The 15,074-nt window shown below is 40.7% G+C and overlaps 1 protein-coding gene across 3 annotated transcripts in view; it reads right to left on the bottom strand.

The window, feature by feature from the left end:
* Window positions 1-4,247, bottom strand: part of LOC137235445 (uncharacterized) — a 900,888-nt gene extending 896,641 nt beyond the window's left edge. For all 3 annotated transcript variants that reach the window (XR_010947898.1, XR_010947897.1, XM_067758438.1), the window contains exon 1: window positions 3,590-4,247. The gene's annotated coding sequence lies outside the window, so the exon portion shown is untranslated. The remainder of the gene's footprint in view (window positions 1-3,589) is intronic.
* Window positions 4,248-15,074: the final 10,827 nt, after the last annotated feature.

Below are 15,074 nucleotides of genomic sequence, written 5' to 3' on the forward strand. Positions count from 1 at the left end.
TTTTATAAGAGTGATTTTGACGAATTTAGGTTACAGGGACAGAGATGTGGCATTGAATTTAATGAAACGTATGTACAAAAGTATTTCAAAAAGCATTGAAAGATATTGTGCAATATATGAAAGAAAATAATTGGTGTAGAGGACTTGTTCCTGAATATTTAAGTTTTATACAATTGCTCATTACTATTCCGGGATCAACTTGCACGAGAGAAGTTTCTCTGTTTTACGTAGAGTAAGAAATAATTTGAGATCGACTATGGCGCAAGATCGACTGAACCATGTCGCGGTTCTACATTCATACTCAAAGGAAACTGACGAGCGTGATCTTGAAATCCTCATGAATAAATTTATTTCTAAAAATTCGAAGCGAGCTGCAATATTCGCGCTTCAACAATGAGATAAGTTTAAATTGTAGTTTTACGAAAATTATTTTTTGTAACTTAAAGTGATGAATAAGGTTGGTTGAAAACAGTATAATGTAATAATTTTAACAGAAAAATTCAAAATAGGGGGAAGTTTTTCTGGTTCGAAAAATTACCCACCTGGAGTTTTATGTTTCGCCGGCCCTGATTTTGAGTGTTTTTTTTAATGACGTATTTACCCTAGGTTGGGTTACTTCATGGTCCGTGATAGAAATTCAATCTTTAAATCAAAATAGTTCTTAAAAGGTGAAGGGCATTAATGACATGTGTAAAATTGGGACCACGAATATTCATTAAACCCATAATTAGCTATCATTTTTACCAATAGTTTGATGTGTTTTTTTTGTATGAGTGAAATTGGCTTTCCATCAGAGATCGTATAACAATTTACGCCCCAGCTTTTTGTACAATGAAAATATGGCGAACGGAGGCAAAACGGAGTACCTGCTGTCATCAAGCAAAGAGTAAGGGCATTTAGTCTTGGTAACAACGCCACTGATGGCAGCCATAAATTCGAAATAATAAAATACTTCATTTATTTGGAAACCAGCATTAGAACAAACAATAACATCAGCTTAGAAATCCAGCAAAGAATCACTCTTGCCAATAAATGCCACTTTCACCGCAATGGAAAATCATGCTCTACAAGTCACTTCTCGAACTAGCTATATCGTGCAGTAGCATAAACCATGACAATATCAGATTGAGACAAAAGATCATCGAGAGATTTACGGACCTCTAGGTGCACGACGATGAGTACCGAAGAAGATTTAATGATGTGCTGTTCGAGCTTTACGCACACATCAGGAATAGCCCAGCGAATGAAAACGCAGCGGCTACGCTGCCTAGGATATGTTATGCGAATGAAAGATGACATTACGGCTAAGAAGTTATTTTTATCCGAACTGGTGTATGGAAGCAGAGGAAGAAGGCGGCTCCACTCCGCTGGAAGCACCAGGTTGAAAACTATTAAAATTTCCTGGGAGTGACTGGCGCCATTGAACCCAGCGAAGAAGCGAGTGGTGCACCTTGTTGGACGGGCATAACTGTTTAAACCTGTATGCGCGAATTAATTCAGTAGGTAAAATAATTATTTAAATGGGGCAAAGATAATCGGCATATAGGGAAAAACTTCTAATAATATGATTTTTAACTGAAAACATATAACATAGTATTTAATATATTCAATTTATCAAGTTATTTCCTATACCCGATATAAGTATCCCAACAATTGAATTTAGAAGCAACAGAAAAATAATAGGTTCGTTCCTTGCCATACTTCCTCGTTGGTATTTTCAATATACAAGTACATATAATATCCACTAGGATTATGGTATAATGAAAATGGAATTTATTTCATTAGAGTTCATTTTTGATTTAATAGAAAATTTTAACTAACTCAAGTTGTAAGTAGGTTTAAGCCCAATAATCATTTTCGAAATTGTTTCTTAGAGTAGCAATTTTTTGTATTTTTGCATATGCTATGATAACATAATCTCCTCCGTTGGCTTCACAATATTCAGCAGTCCAATTTGTTTGGATGGAATTTTTAACTCTCCGCCGCACGGTGGGGTATTTGATCAATCTAGCTGGCCAAAACTAAAATAGCAGTTATTTCTGTTAAAAAAGAATTTGTCTCACTTCATTGTTATGAAAGGAATAATTTGACAGTAAATTCACGATGTTCCGCGCCCCCGATTTCGGAGGGACCCGGGGTCATTTTTTTGGCATTACATCAGATATGTATGTCAATATGGGAACCAAGCGAATGGTATTTTACTCCCGATTTCTGTTGATACTTTTAAATAGGGTTGCCACCGCAACTTCTTTTTTATATTTCTTTGTATATCCACTAGCATCTCGGAAACGGTTTAACCGATTTGAATCAAATTTGGTACATCGATATAGTATTACATTTTAAGACTTTTCACCTAGGTGTTGCCACTGAGGACGTTTTCAAAAGGATGCCACCTTTTGCCAATAGGGGTATCAGTCTCTTACAAAATTGTTCACCACTCAAAAAATCGCGGGTATACGCAGCCGTTTTCGTTATTAAACTTTGAAACAAACACAAGCTTATGTATTGCCAAAAAATTACTGATATGATATGCCATGAAAAAAAGATATATATTTTCGTTTGCAAGGTTTTTAAAAAATTTAATATTGAAAAGTAGTAGTATTACAAGTAGAATAAATCAGTTAAAACATACGGTATAAAAAATCTAATATATGAATTAAAAACACATTTACCTGTCCTAAGAGAAAATGTAACTAAATTTGATTAAGGCTAAACAAGTGAACTAGTATTTAGGTTAGAAATGTATATTGCTTTTCAATCCAAAAATACATCGAAATGCACACAATTTTTATACAACTTTAGATGTGCGCGGTTAGCTCCGTTGACGTTGCAAATGGGTTTTGAGGTATGTATACTATTCAGTGGACATCTAGGAACGCCAGGGAGTATATTAAAAAAAAAAAAAAATTGGAATATTTTGAAAAATCGACTTTTGGCCAGCTAGATTGATCAAATACCCCACCGTGCGACGGGGGTTCTTTTATATTTTGGGCATATTTATGTACCTACGCATGGACGAAAATTTATCTAAACATGAATAAATAATTTCGTTCCTCTATTTGGATATGTAAAACATTTGAAACTTCGTTAAATATAATGACAATGGCGTTTATGGGTGGTAGTCCCGAAAGTCTAGGGTTGTGCATCAGCAGTGGCTCGGCACAATTTGTAGGAAATATGTAAAATAGCACGCCCTAATTTGTATTAGTAGGAGTTATAAACATAAACCAACAAGTTTTAGAGCATTAAGAAATATATTTTAACGGTAAAAAATAAAAAATTCTAAATATGGACATACTGATTCCAACATCTCTATTTTTGCCTAAGACTATGGGCATGATGGGCAAGCACACTACCTCGATTTAAAGACGGGCGAAATACTCGGATTTTTAATTACTTGTACGAATCTTCGATCAAAAAAATATCACCAATGTCAAAATGTTGACAGTCATGAAACTTGTTGGCATATTGTCTCTATTGTCCGTATCTATAAAGGTCATTCTCTGCCAGATTCGATTTTAAGTAATTCCTTTTTGCTAGGAACCAGGCAAATTTTGAGTTTCTAATAAAGTCAATGTGTTATACATACCATCAGATGTTCACATGTGCCTATGAACTTGGTGAGTAGCACGTTTTGAATATTCAGGACGATATCAGTGTTGAAACCATGCTGGTTAAGTTTTAACATTGATTGCCCTGCTCTTTAAATATATGTACTTATATTCCGTATAGTATTACGTTGACTGAACAAGGACACTATATGAGTACATAATCACTCTATTATTTTATCATGGTTCCTTTTTCTGTTGTACATTCCACATTTGTTAAAACATTGTCCTTTATTTAATAAGGAAATTATACAAAATACTAACCGTTTAACGCCTTGCTTTAATTGTTAATATCATATTTTTCGACACTGACTGGCGGAACTAAAATATATTGAAGAAGTTTTTAGTTATCTGCCCTAGCCAACTGAATTTAAACACATGAACAACCAAGTAGACACATTCGTAACAGTAGCTGTAGTTTTTGTAGCAATTCATCCCCATAGTGTACCGAATGCATTGTGTACATTTTATGAGGGTCGGTTAAATTACTTTCGTAATATTGTGTGTAAAGTTCTCATATTTAAAAATTTCATTAACAAACAATATTATTGGATAAATCTTTAAAAAAACAACAGGAAACTAACTTGTCACATCTTTCAATTTTTGAAAGAAAATATTTTTCAATGCCGGTTAGCCAGGCTCTTTCAGCTTTGCCAACGTAAAGTTGCTTTCTAATACTACCCTTAGCTAAACTGATATAGAGGGCGCCATAATCATGAGTAAGAAATTCACCCTTATATTGGAATGACGTATAGAAATATACGTGTTACCTGCTTTAATACTGTGCAGCAGGGTAGCCAACGCATTTTTGAGTGGCCCGATTAAAAATCAAATGTACTTGTAGGCATACAATTTCTTCATACAGCTTTTTTTCTTATGAAATAAGTAGTTCAGCTTATCAAAATAGCATTCCGTTGAACTTCCTTAATATTAAATTTTACATTCATTGCGAGGACGTGTATATGCTGGTTGGTCGGACATTTGCACATTGGGGACTGAGCTTTGCTCAACCTTTTTCGGGTTTGCCGCATAGTTTACTTTATGCTAAATATTCATCATTATATTTACATATTCTACTCATTTTATATACATATATTTTGTTTTACTTACCAAAAGAGAAAGCCTTCAAAAATAGATTTATTCGCAAAGTTAGATTGAAACAAAATTTTAAAACTCTGAATAATAAGTGGAAGATTTGAAAATAAGTTTCAAATACGCATTTAATACAAAAAAAACCATAATGATTGTCATTTTGGAAATCCGTTTATGAAAAAGTAAAACCTTAAGCTGTGACCCTTGGAGCATGCCACAAACGTAAAAACAGATATAGAACTAAGACTGGAACGTCCGCCAAAGGAAAACTTAACTATCGAGCAACACTTATAGGGCCGATTATCATATATAGTATTTCTAATTGCTGTTTTTATGTACGGGTCCCTTTTTCGCTCTTATTTGGAATCCTAATCTATAAATAAATTTTTGGTTGTAAAGGCGGAGATTTGGGCTATTAGCGAGCTTTGGGCTATTTTGGTCGTAGAGCTTTTGTTTAGCTATATTTTATTAAAATAATTTGTTAAAAATAAACGATTGTGGGCACACAAAGGAATCTAATTGTACTATGGCACTATTGTGAATATTTGCACTGCATTACTGGCAGGTGCTATCATACGCTAGATGGCAGCGCAAGCTGTAAGTTTTAATTGATTGATAGAACAGCTGATTTTTGTTGATATTTGATAAGATACTTTTATATTGGTTGCGCAAGATGCGCACGGGTCCGGCTCGTCTTTACTTAACTTGATTTAGTTAGATAATTTTGCTGATATATTTATATCGCGGTAACTTATCCGAAAGGAATTTATTTCTTTTATAGCTCATTTTCGATTTAAAAGAAAATTTTAACTAACTCTAGTTTTAAGTAGGGTTAAGCCCCATCTACATTTTCCAAATTGTTTCTTAGAGTAGCGATTTTTTGTATTTCATCATCTGCTCCGTTTACTTCACAAAATACAGCAGTCCAATTTACTCCTAACACTGCTTAAAAAAATATGGAATGAACAAAAATTCTAGTCTTCACGCCATGCGTTTGGAAGTTTTGGTTGGTTTTTAACTCTCGAAGTTGGGTTCTTATATATTTTGGGCATATTTATGTACCTACGCACAGAGGAAAATAGCTATATATGCGTAGATGAAAAAAGTAAATATATGTGCCCTCTAAAGTGCAAACCTTGTAATATATGGACGAAAATGAAAAAAGGTAGTTTCTGGAACTAAAATTCAAACAGTTCTTTTAGCAGGATAAAAACCGAAACGAAGGGGCATTTCAGTTCTTCATTCAACTTTTGTAAACGATCGACTTTTTAATGCAGTAAATATTGCCGCTGACTATTCGGTCGTCATAGCGGTGGTTTGTTGACTGATAAAATTTCTATTTCTATTCTGGTTATGCCAACGCATTTTACAGCATAGCGGCAATAGGTGCGACCGATCACAAATTGTCATCAATGCTTTGTATGTCGGGGTTGATTCTGGATAGGGATGAGTTTAACCTGTTACAGTACCCAGATCGAAGTTCAGCTAGAGCGACGCGCGTTTCCCTAGGGATAGTGCGTTCCTCTTCTGCTAGTTCTGGGTATTTCCTGGGAAATTCCTAGCATAGCGTTCCGACTCCTGTTTGTGGAACAATTTTTGTTGTTTGTCGGTAGTCGGAACAGTACTTTGTGGCAGCCAAGACACGTACAGGTCCCTGGGCAGCAAACATGCTCATCACATGAGATTTTTTATACAGCATCGTGCGCCGGCAGATGATAAGATTCCACGTATTTGCATGGGAAGCAACAAATAGCGCATCGCTAGAACCATCTGACTTACTTTTGGATAGTAGCCCAACTTTCAACTTTCGTTGCGAGCAAAGCATTAGAAGAACAATTTCACATATGTTTTGGCTATTGGTGCTTTCACACTTTGCAAGTGAAATTATTTTTCCCATTCACTATTTTCGCAATTAAATACTGTATTTTCAAAAATTAGTAGCAGCATATTTGTAGCATAGTGGCAACATTAACAACAGTGCTTCGGCCATTTTTTTGTATGAATTGGCCGAAATAAGTTTCAACTGCTTAGTCTGAAGTCTTTTTTATATTTAAAAAGCAGCATCTTGCGTGATTATCACCACGATGATCTCTTACGCATCAAACCTCATGAACATGAGAAATTTCATTGTGACGCGGCCAAAAGGAAGTGCACGCATGGACACAAGTAAGGTTACCGTCGAAAAGCTGCTCACGAAACCGACAGCTGATGATTACTCTACTCGCAATCTTTGACCTGACGATGGATGTGACCAAGCAGTGGGAGTATATTTCTCTATCATTACGTACCGCCGCTGCAGACTCCACAGGTTTACGAGCGCGCAAAAGCAACTGGTACGATGAGGAATGTCGCGTTACGCTGAGTACGGACGCTGAGCCGAGACAATATTCCGGCTAAAAAATCACAAGGCGCAGGTTACGACGGACTACCTGGAGAGCTTGGTAAACAGAGAGGTGAAGGGTTTTAAAGAGTATGCATAAAGGGTGGAGCCGTGAGTAGAAGTCCACGAAAGTGGGGAAAGCTTTTGGCCGCCATTCACCTGGGAATGGCCAGAGCGATTTTTTGCATGCGGTTCAAGCAACTGACTACTTCCAGTCGCTTGCGGTCAAGTATCCTCTGGGTAGCCACAAAACGGATGTTTAGTGAGAAGGCGATAACCTGACTAGGCCACTTCGACATAATCGGTTTAAGGGCTAGCCGGGGGATCTCCCATCGGCAGCATCTGTTCACCACTAGGTGCGGCTGCAAGCGGGCGTCTGTCTTGGAGCAAGCGGCTCGCTATATAAAAGTGCAAGTAATATTTTCACCCCCGCTGAGCGGGTGGTGCGCTGGGCTTGGGACCCGTCACGTCAAACCATACTCCAATGAAAAGCAACAAAACGCCTCCGATAAAGAGAACACTCTCTATCGATGACGATCATGGCAAACGTTTGAAAGTCAATGAATTGAGGGCATGCACCTGGAACGTCCGCTCCCTCAATGGAATTGGTGCAGAAGCCCGGCTGGTTGATGTACTCGTCAAAGCAAAATCTGACATCACCGTCATCCAAGAAATGCGTTGGACGAAGCAAGGAAGAAAGAAGGTTAAAAATTGTTACATCTGCTGGAGTGGCCATACAAATAAGCGCAGTTTCGGCGTAGGATTCGTGGTGGGAGAGAGACTTTGTCGCGAAGTATTGGCGTTCACGACTGTGTACGAACGTCTCGCCGCTATGCGAATAAGAGCAACATTTTTTAATATATCATTCATCTGCGCCCATGCGCCGACAGAGGAGAAAGATGATGGCGTGAAAGACGCTTTTTATGAACAATTGGAACGCACATACGAGCGCTGCCCCCGCCATGATATAAAAGTCGTGCTTGGCGACTTTAACGACAGGGTGGGCAAAGAAGAAGTTTTGGCCCTATAGTCGGAATGTTCAGCCTACACATTGAAACTTCTCCTAATGGACTGAGGCTGATTGACTTTGCCGGTGCTCGAAACATGGTCATATCCAGCATGAGGTTTATGCATAAAAAGATACATCAAGCTACATGGCTTTCCCCTGATCGAAATTCTCGCAATCAGATCGATCACTTTGTGATAGACAGACGCCATGCCTCTAGTGTTTAGATGTGCGCACGATCCGAGGACCTAACATCAACTCGGACCATTATCTCGTCGCAGCCAAAATACGCAACCGCTTCAGCGTGGCTAAAACCAAGGAACAAAAAACACAAGGAAAGCTAGACGTGGAAAGGTTACAATCGCAACAGACTGCCAATGATTTCGCAACTCGACTCACACACCTACTCTCTGAGAGCACAACCCAGCCTGAACGAATACAGGAGCAGTGGGAGCATATCTCTAAGGCACTTCGTACTGCCGCCGAGGAAACAATTAGTTACCGGCGGCCACGGAAATACAACTGGTACGATGAAGAATGCCGCGTTGCAACCGATTACTTAGATTATGGAAGGAACACTTGCCTGCTCTCCTATATGGTGACAACGATTCACCGCACAGAGATGACGAACCCGATCACGCAATCGATGCTGATGGAATAAATGTCCCCACCTGATTATGACGAAGTAAGAATAGCAATAACCAGATTGAAAAACAACAAGGCCGCCGGCGCTGATGGATTGCCTGCGGAGCTATTCAAATGCGGAGGAGTTGGTAAGGCGCATGCATCAGCTTCTTCGCAAAATATGGGCGGACGAGTGCATGACCGACGATTGGAATATAAGTGTTCTTTGCCCAGTCGACAAGAAGGGGGATACTGCAAACTGCACCAACTATCGCGGAATTAGCCTTCTTAATATCGCATATAAGGTCCTGTCAAGTGTATTGTGCCAAAGATTGAAGCCCACCGTGAATCAACTGATTGGACCTTATCAGTGCGGCTTCAGACCTGGTAAATCTACCATCGACCAGATTTTCACAATGCGTCAAATCTTGGAAAAAACCGGCGAGAAAAGAATCGACACACATCACATCTTCGTCGATTTTAAAGCCGCCTTCGACACACAGTGTGATATATCATCAACCTAGCTGATATAAAGTCACGATTGGAATAAATAATTAATTTTTCTAGCTCTACTCACCAACTAACGCTTTTACATAAAAACAAATATATTATTTGTAAACATTTAATATTATTTCACCACTTTTTAAGTTTTCACAGAGCTAAATAAATTTAAATTAATAAAGGTTATATCGAAGTTAAAAAAATGCATTGGAGAAAACGTATTATCGTGAAGAAAAGCATATTTTTGTATGTAGTAATAAGTAATTGCAATAAACTTAAATACATGTAATCAAAATCAAAAAAATCTAAGTCGATAACGTTAAGTTAGTCGCTGAAACTTGAGTCGAACTCTTCATCTAGGTCTGAGATGTCGGAACCTTGATCAAAATTTACTTCTGGGTTTGACAATAGTTTTAAGTACTTCTTTGTCGAATGTCTCATTTGCCTTAAATTCATTCGAGTTCTTTTCTGAAATAGAGTATATTAGGAGTTCGCGACAAAAAACAAATATTGAACAAATCTGCCATTGTATATTTACGAGACATCCTTGTTATAATGTTTTGCCTGTAGCTCTTAAAATCTTTATTTCTATTCTCCAGTGCTTCCTCTGAGAGCTTTACTGTTGGAAGTAATGATGGATGGCATGTAATACCATGGGTACAAATCTACAAACATTTTTGTGGTCAAAATGGCATACCTTCGAAATGCTTCGGACTCAACGGCGAATCCACATGACATTGTTTGAAGTATGAAAGCAAATCGCATAACTAGATTTTCGCCAACTCCCGTTATTTCCGCAAAATTTGAAGGGCATTGGAAAAACGTCTGGCTGTGTTGCCATCATTGGTCGTCCCAACACCTTGTTTGGGTAGATCTACTAATAACCCCATGTCTTCTTTAAATCTTTTTTTTCTCTCTTCAACAATCTTTTTTTCCGTTCCTTCAAGAGTTTTGTTCACCAACGCTTGCAGGTGGACTTCCGCTGACAGATGAGTTATAAGAATGGATTCTTTTGGAGGATAGCATGCAATTTTTTCTTTTCTAAGGAATTCATACGCTGGGTAAATATCAGCATAACTTTACTTAGCCCCAGATCGTATTTCTAAATACGTTTTAACTGTAAACTTTCGATTTATGTATAGAGCCACTGCCTCTTCTGGAGTATATTTAACTATCACTGAGGCTGGACGAGTAAGGGCATGTTATATTTTAGTTGCATCTGCATTTTTGGTGATGGCTTTTACCATTAATGCTGCATCCCGCTGACCTGATAACCTCAAGCTAGAAGCAGTTGCAAAAGCCAACTCTTCGTTTGAATAATTTCTTATCAAATGTGATAACTTTTTCCTTTTGGACTGATGACTAGTCTCCGAAAAAGATATCAGTGTTCATTCCTTCATCTTTAAAATATGTCTGCAACTTTTCCACTCACAAATTTTGAAACGGCTTTTTTCGTTAGAGTCAACTTTGAGCTGTAATTTTTTTCTTTTGCGTTATTTTGCTTATACCGAATCTCGAAAAGTTCGTCCTTTTAAATTGCCATATTTCCTGAAAACAAAGTATTACATGAAAACTTGCATTTTCCTGCAGCTAAAGTTGTACTATTTTAGTAATACGAATACTAGCAAGGTAGGTAGGTTGAACTGGCCGGTCCATGAGGACCTCACATAGACTGATTGAGTCCGTAGTGTTACCAGAAGTTTGTTTTAACGACCAAACTGAAAAACCCTATCAAAAACCAGGACCTATGTTATAAAATAACTCCGTCCTCTTGGCAAATACTAGAAGCTTCCTAGGACTTAAGCCACTTGCTGCTTCTAGATCTGACAGCTGTATCACTCCTAATAGCTGGAGTCTTAGCCTGGCAAGTGCAGGGCACGAGCACAGAACGTGCTCGATCGTTTCCTCCTCCAACCCGCACTTCCTACACCTGCTATCACTGACCAAGCCTAATTTAAAGGCATGTGACGCCAGAAGGCAGTGTCCAGTCAGAATACCCGTCATGAGCCTACAGTCCTCTCTTTTTAATGATAGAAGCAACTGTGTTAGTCTAAGGTTGTAAGACCTACACATAATCTTCGACACTTTACAGCCCCGCGCTTGAACCCACGCCTTTTCTGCTTGGTCGATCATGTCCACCTCTCGCCTTCGCTTAATCTCGCCCAATCTAATTGGGACGTCTACGGAGCAAGCTTCAAGGGATGCGCCCTTTTTAGCTAATTCGTCCGCTTTTTCATTCCCATCTATTCCCATATGCCCTGGGACCCAATATAGATGTATGCTTCTCCCTGTCCCGATTCTCTCCAGAGACTGCTTACACTCTAACACGCATTTAGATGCTGTGCTATGCGAGATTATTGCCTTAATTGCTGCTTGACTGTCAATATAAAAGTTAACACGGTTGCAGCTTAAGCTATTCTCTTCCAGGGTTTCTACTGCTTTGGTTACGGCTAATATTTCCGCTTGGAAAACGCTACAGTAATCCGGCAGCCTGTAGGATCTGCTTAATTCCGGATCAGCGCAGTATACCGCAGACCCTACTCCTTCCACTATTTTGGAACCATCGGTGTACACATGTATCGCCTCGTCCGCCATTTGCGCACCCTTGCGCCAACCGTCCACCTCTATTGTGGCCTTAAGATCTCCCTCAAAGTGCAGGTAGGGAATCATGTAGTCTGTTCGTCTTGTGACTGAGGACGCTATACTACTATGGCCATATGGTCGGCGCTCAAGCTGCCCCGAAGCACCGAGCCTCGTTGCGGTCGTTAATGCTTGTTCTTTGCTACCAGGTCTACAGGTGGAATGTGCAGAATGGCATACAGTGCAGCCGTCGGGGTTGTTTTCAGGGCTCCCGTAATGCAAAGCATCGATAGTCTGCATACCCCCTCTAATTTTTTGAGGTATGTTGTTTTTTGTGTGGCTTTCCACCAAACAAGAACTCCATAGTATAGAATAGGGCTTACAATCGCTGTAAAAACTCAATGAGAAAGAGAGGGTGATAGGCCCCACGTACACCCCAGCATTCTTTTACATGCATAGAGTGCCGTTGAGGCCTTCTTGACCCTCTCCTCCACGTTGAGCTTCCATGACAGCTTACTGTCTAGGATGATTCCTAGATATTTTGTGCAAGGTTTCTCCTGTAAGGTCACCGCTCCTAACTTAGGCCTGGTCCAATTTGGGACCTTGTACCTCTTTGTAAACAAGACCATATCCGTCTTCTCCGCATTGACTTTCAGCCCGACATTAGATGCCCAGGTATGAATATCCCGAAGCGCCCGATCCATCAAAGAACTAATCGTTGGAAAGCATTTTCCACTTATGACAATTGCAACGTCATCTGCGTAAGCCGTAAGTTTTACGGGTCCCTCATCGAATTGCCTGAGCAGTTGGTTGATGACCAGTGTCCACAGCAGAGGTGATAGCACCCCTCCCTGCGGCGTGCCCCTGTCCACTGATTTCGTGGCCTCGTACAATCCCCATTGTGATGTAATCTTTCTGCAATTTAACATGCAGCCGATCCATCTGATTAAGGCAGGATGTACTTTAATGTAATTAAGACCATCCATAATCGCCCATTTTGCAACATTATTGAAAGCCCCGGCAATGTCCAAGAAGACTCCTAGAGCATACTCCTTATATTCCAGGGATTTCTCTATGCTTATTACCACCCTATGCAATGCGGTGTCTACCGACTTGCCTTTGGTGTACGCATGCTGTGTTGTGGAGAGCAGCTTTCCATCCACGTTGGACTTTATGTACACATCTATCAGCCTCTCAAAGGTTTTGAGCAGAAATGATGGTAAGCTAATGGGTCTATAGTCCTTGGGATACACGTGACCGATCTTCCCCGCCTTTGGTAGAAAAGCTACACGAGCAGTTCTCCAAGAGTGCGGAACATGATTCAGTCTTATGCCCCCATCGAATATTATTTTAAGCTATTCCACGACCGCCCTGCTTGAGAATTGTAGCATGGCCGGGAATATACCATCTGGGCCCGGCGATTTAAACTTAGAAAACGTCTTCACTGCCCACTCGATCTTGGTATCGGTCACCAAGCCCGGCACCACTAGCTCCGTGATCGAAGTGTGAGTGATGTCTGCTGGTTCTTCTAAACCGTCTCCCGATGGGAAATGTGTATCGAGAAGCACCTCAAGGGATTCCTCACTATCACGTGACCATTCCCCGTTCTCTTTCTTTATTAGTCCCTGGACTATGTTTCCCTTTGCTAGGACTTTTTTCAACCGTGCTGTTTCACTGGAGCACTCTATGTCCGTACAGAAACTTTTCCATGAGTTTCTCTTCGCCCTGGTAATTTCACGCTTGTAGATCCTCAGTAGATCCCTGTACTCGTCCCGACACGCTTCGCTTTCCGCGGTCTTTGCGAGTTTAAACATTTCTTTTACCTGTCTTCTTAGAAGACTCAGCTCATTGCTCCACCATGGCGGCTTTGCTTTTTCTCTGAATCTTCTTAGAGGGCAAGCTTTGTTATACGCAGTCATAAGCGTCCTTGTTAGGAATTCATTCGACTCCTCCAGTTCCTCTACATTAGCAACCTCTTTGGGTTGTCCCAGTTTCGTTTCTACATGTTTCTGGAATTTAGTCCAATTCGTTGCTCTAGGGTTTCTAAAGGTTCCTCCCTTCTCTACCCTCTTTAGTGGGATGCTGAAGCTTATATACGCATGGTCGGAGAAGGATGGTCTATCGAGAACCATCCAATCATACCTTGATATATCACGCTCGGAGCTCAATGTAATATCCAGAACATTGCTGGATGTTGGACCAATGTATGTAGGAACATTTCCCCTGTTGGCTATCTGCAAATTGGTTTGCAGGATGTAACAAAATAGAGATTCGCCTCTCTCGTTCGTATCTGCTCCTCCCCACGCATTGTGGTGCGCATTTGCATCTGCGCCTATGACCAACCGCCCTTTGCGCCCTTCCTCCTGTACTAGCCTTTTGCACTCCATCGGTGGATCCTCCGCAGCATGGGCCATGTAGCAGGACGCCAGGATAAATGCCTGCTTATTCTTTTGCTCAACGGCCACCGCTACGAGATCCTCGGTGGTGTAATTAGGCAGCATATATGAATGCAGCTGTTTCCTTACCATTACTACAGCTCGCACCCGTCCTTCCGTTTGTGCGTAGTAAACGCCAAACCCGCGCGCGCTAAGTCCAGAAACCTTTCCTCCCGATGAGAGCCACGGCTCCTGGATCAGCGCCACGTCAAACGAACCCTCCTCAAGGGTTAGGAAGAGTTCGCTCGACGCCACTTTACTGTGTTGGAGGTTTATCTGTAGGACTCGCAGCACCATTGGGCTGTTTGTCCCCCTCCAGCACCTTCGTCTTGACGTCGTCGTCCTCCTCTTGCCCTTTTGGTTTAGAGTATTCGAGGCCCCCTTCAGCCCCTCGAGAATGTTGTGCCGTGTGTTCCTCTGTGCGAGTCACAGCACCATTTAGCGGTTGATCCTCTTCTAGCACGTTCGTGGTGACGTCGGGGACCTCCACCTGTCTTTTTTCCCTTAGGCTTCTGAGGTCCTTTTCGACTTCGCCCACTTCCAGCGTATTAGGATTTTTATCCTCGGGACTTCTTTTCCTGAGTCGCATGTAAATTTTGCCAGTGCCAAAGGACATTTTGCCAAGCTGCGTGTACAGAATATCCTCCGCCTGCTTGTTTATTTGGAAGATGTAGAACTGACCATCCTCGGTAGGCCGAGATACAGTAAGTACCTTCCAATCCTGTGTCGGTATGTTCGGATTCTGATTCTGCAGAAGTCGCAGTGTATCCTCCGACTTCATCACGCATGGTATCCATACCTTAACTTTTGGTACCGTGGGGATTTGCGCTTTATCCACCACCTCAAAC

Source organism: Eurosta solidaginis, chromosome X (genome assembly GCF_040869045.1).
Source record: "Eurosta solidaginis isolate ZX-2024a chromosome X, ASM4086904v1, whole genome shotgun sequence".
Classification (NCBI taxonomy): Eukaryota; Metazoa; Arthropoda; class Insecta; order Diptera; family Tephritidae; genus Eurosta; species Eurosta solidaginis.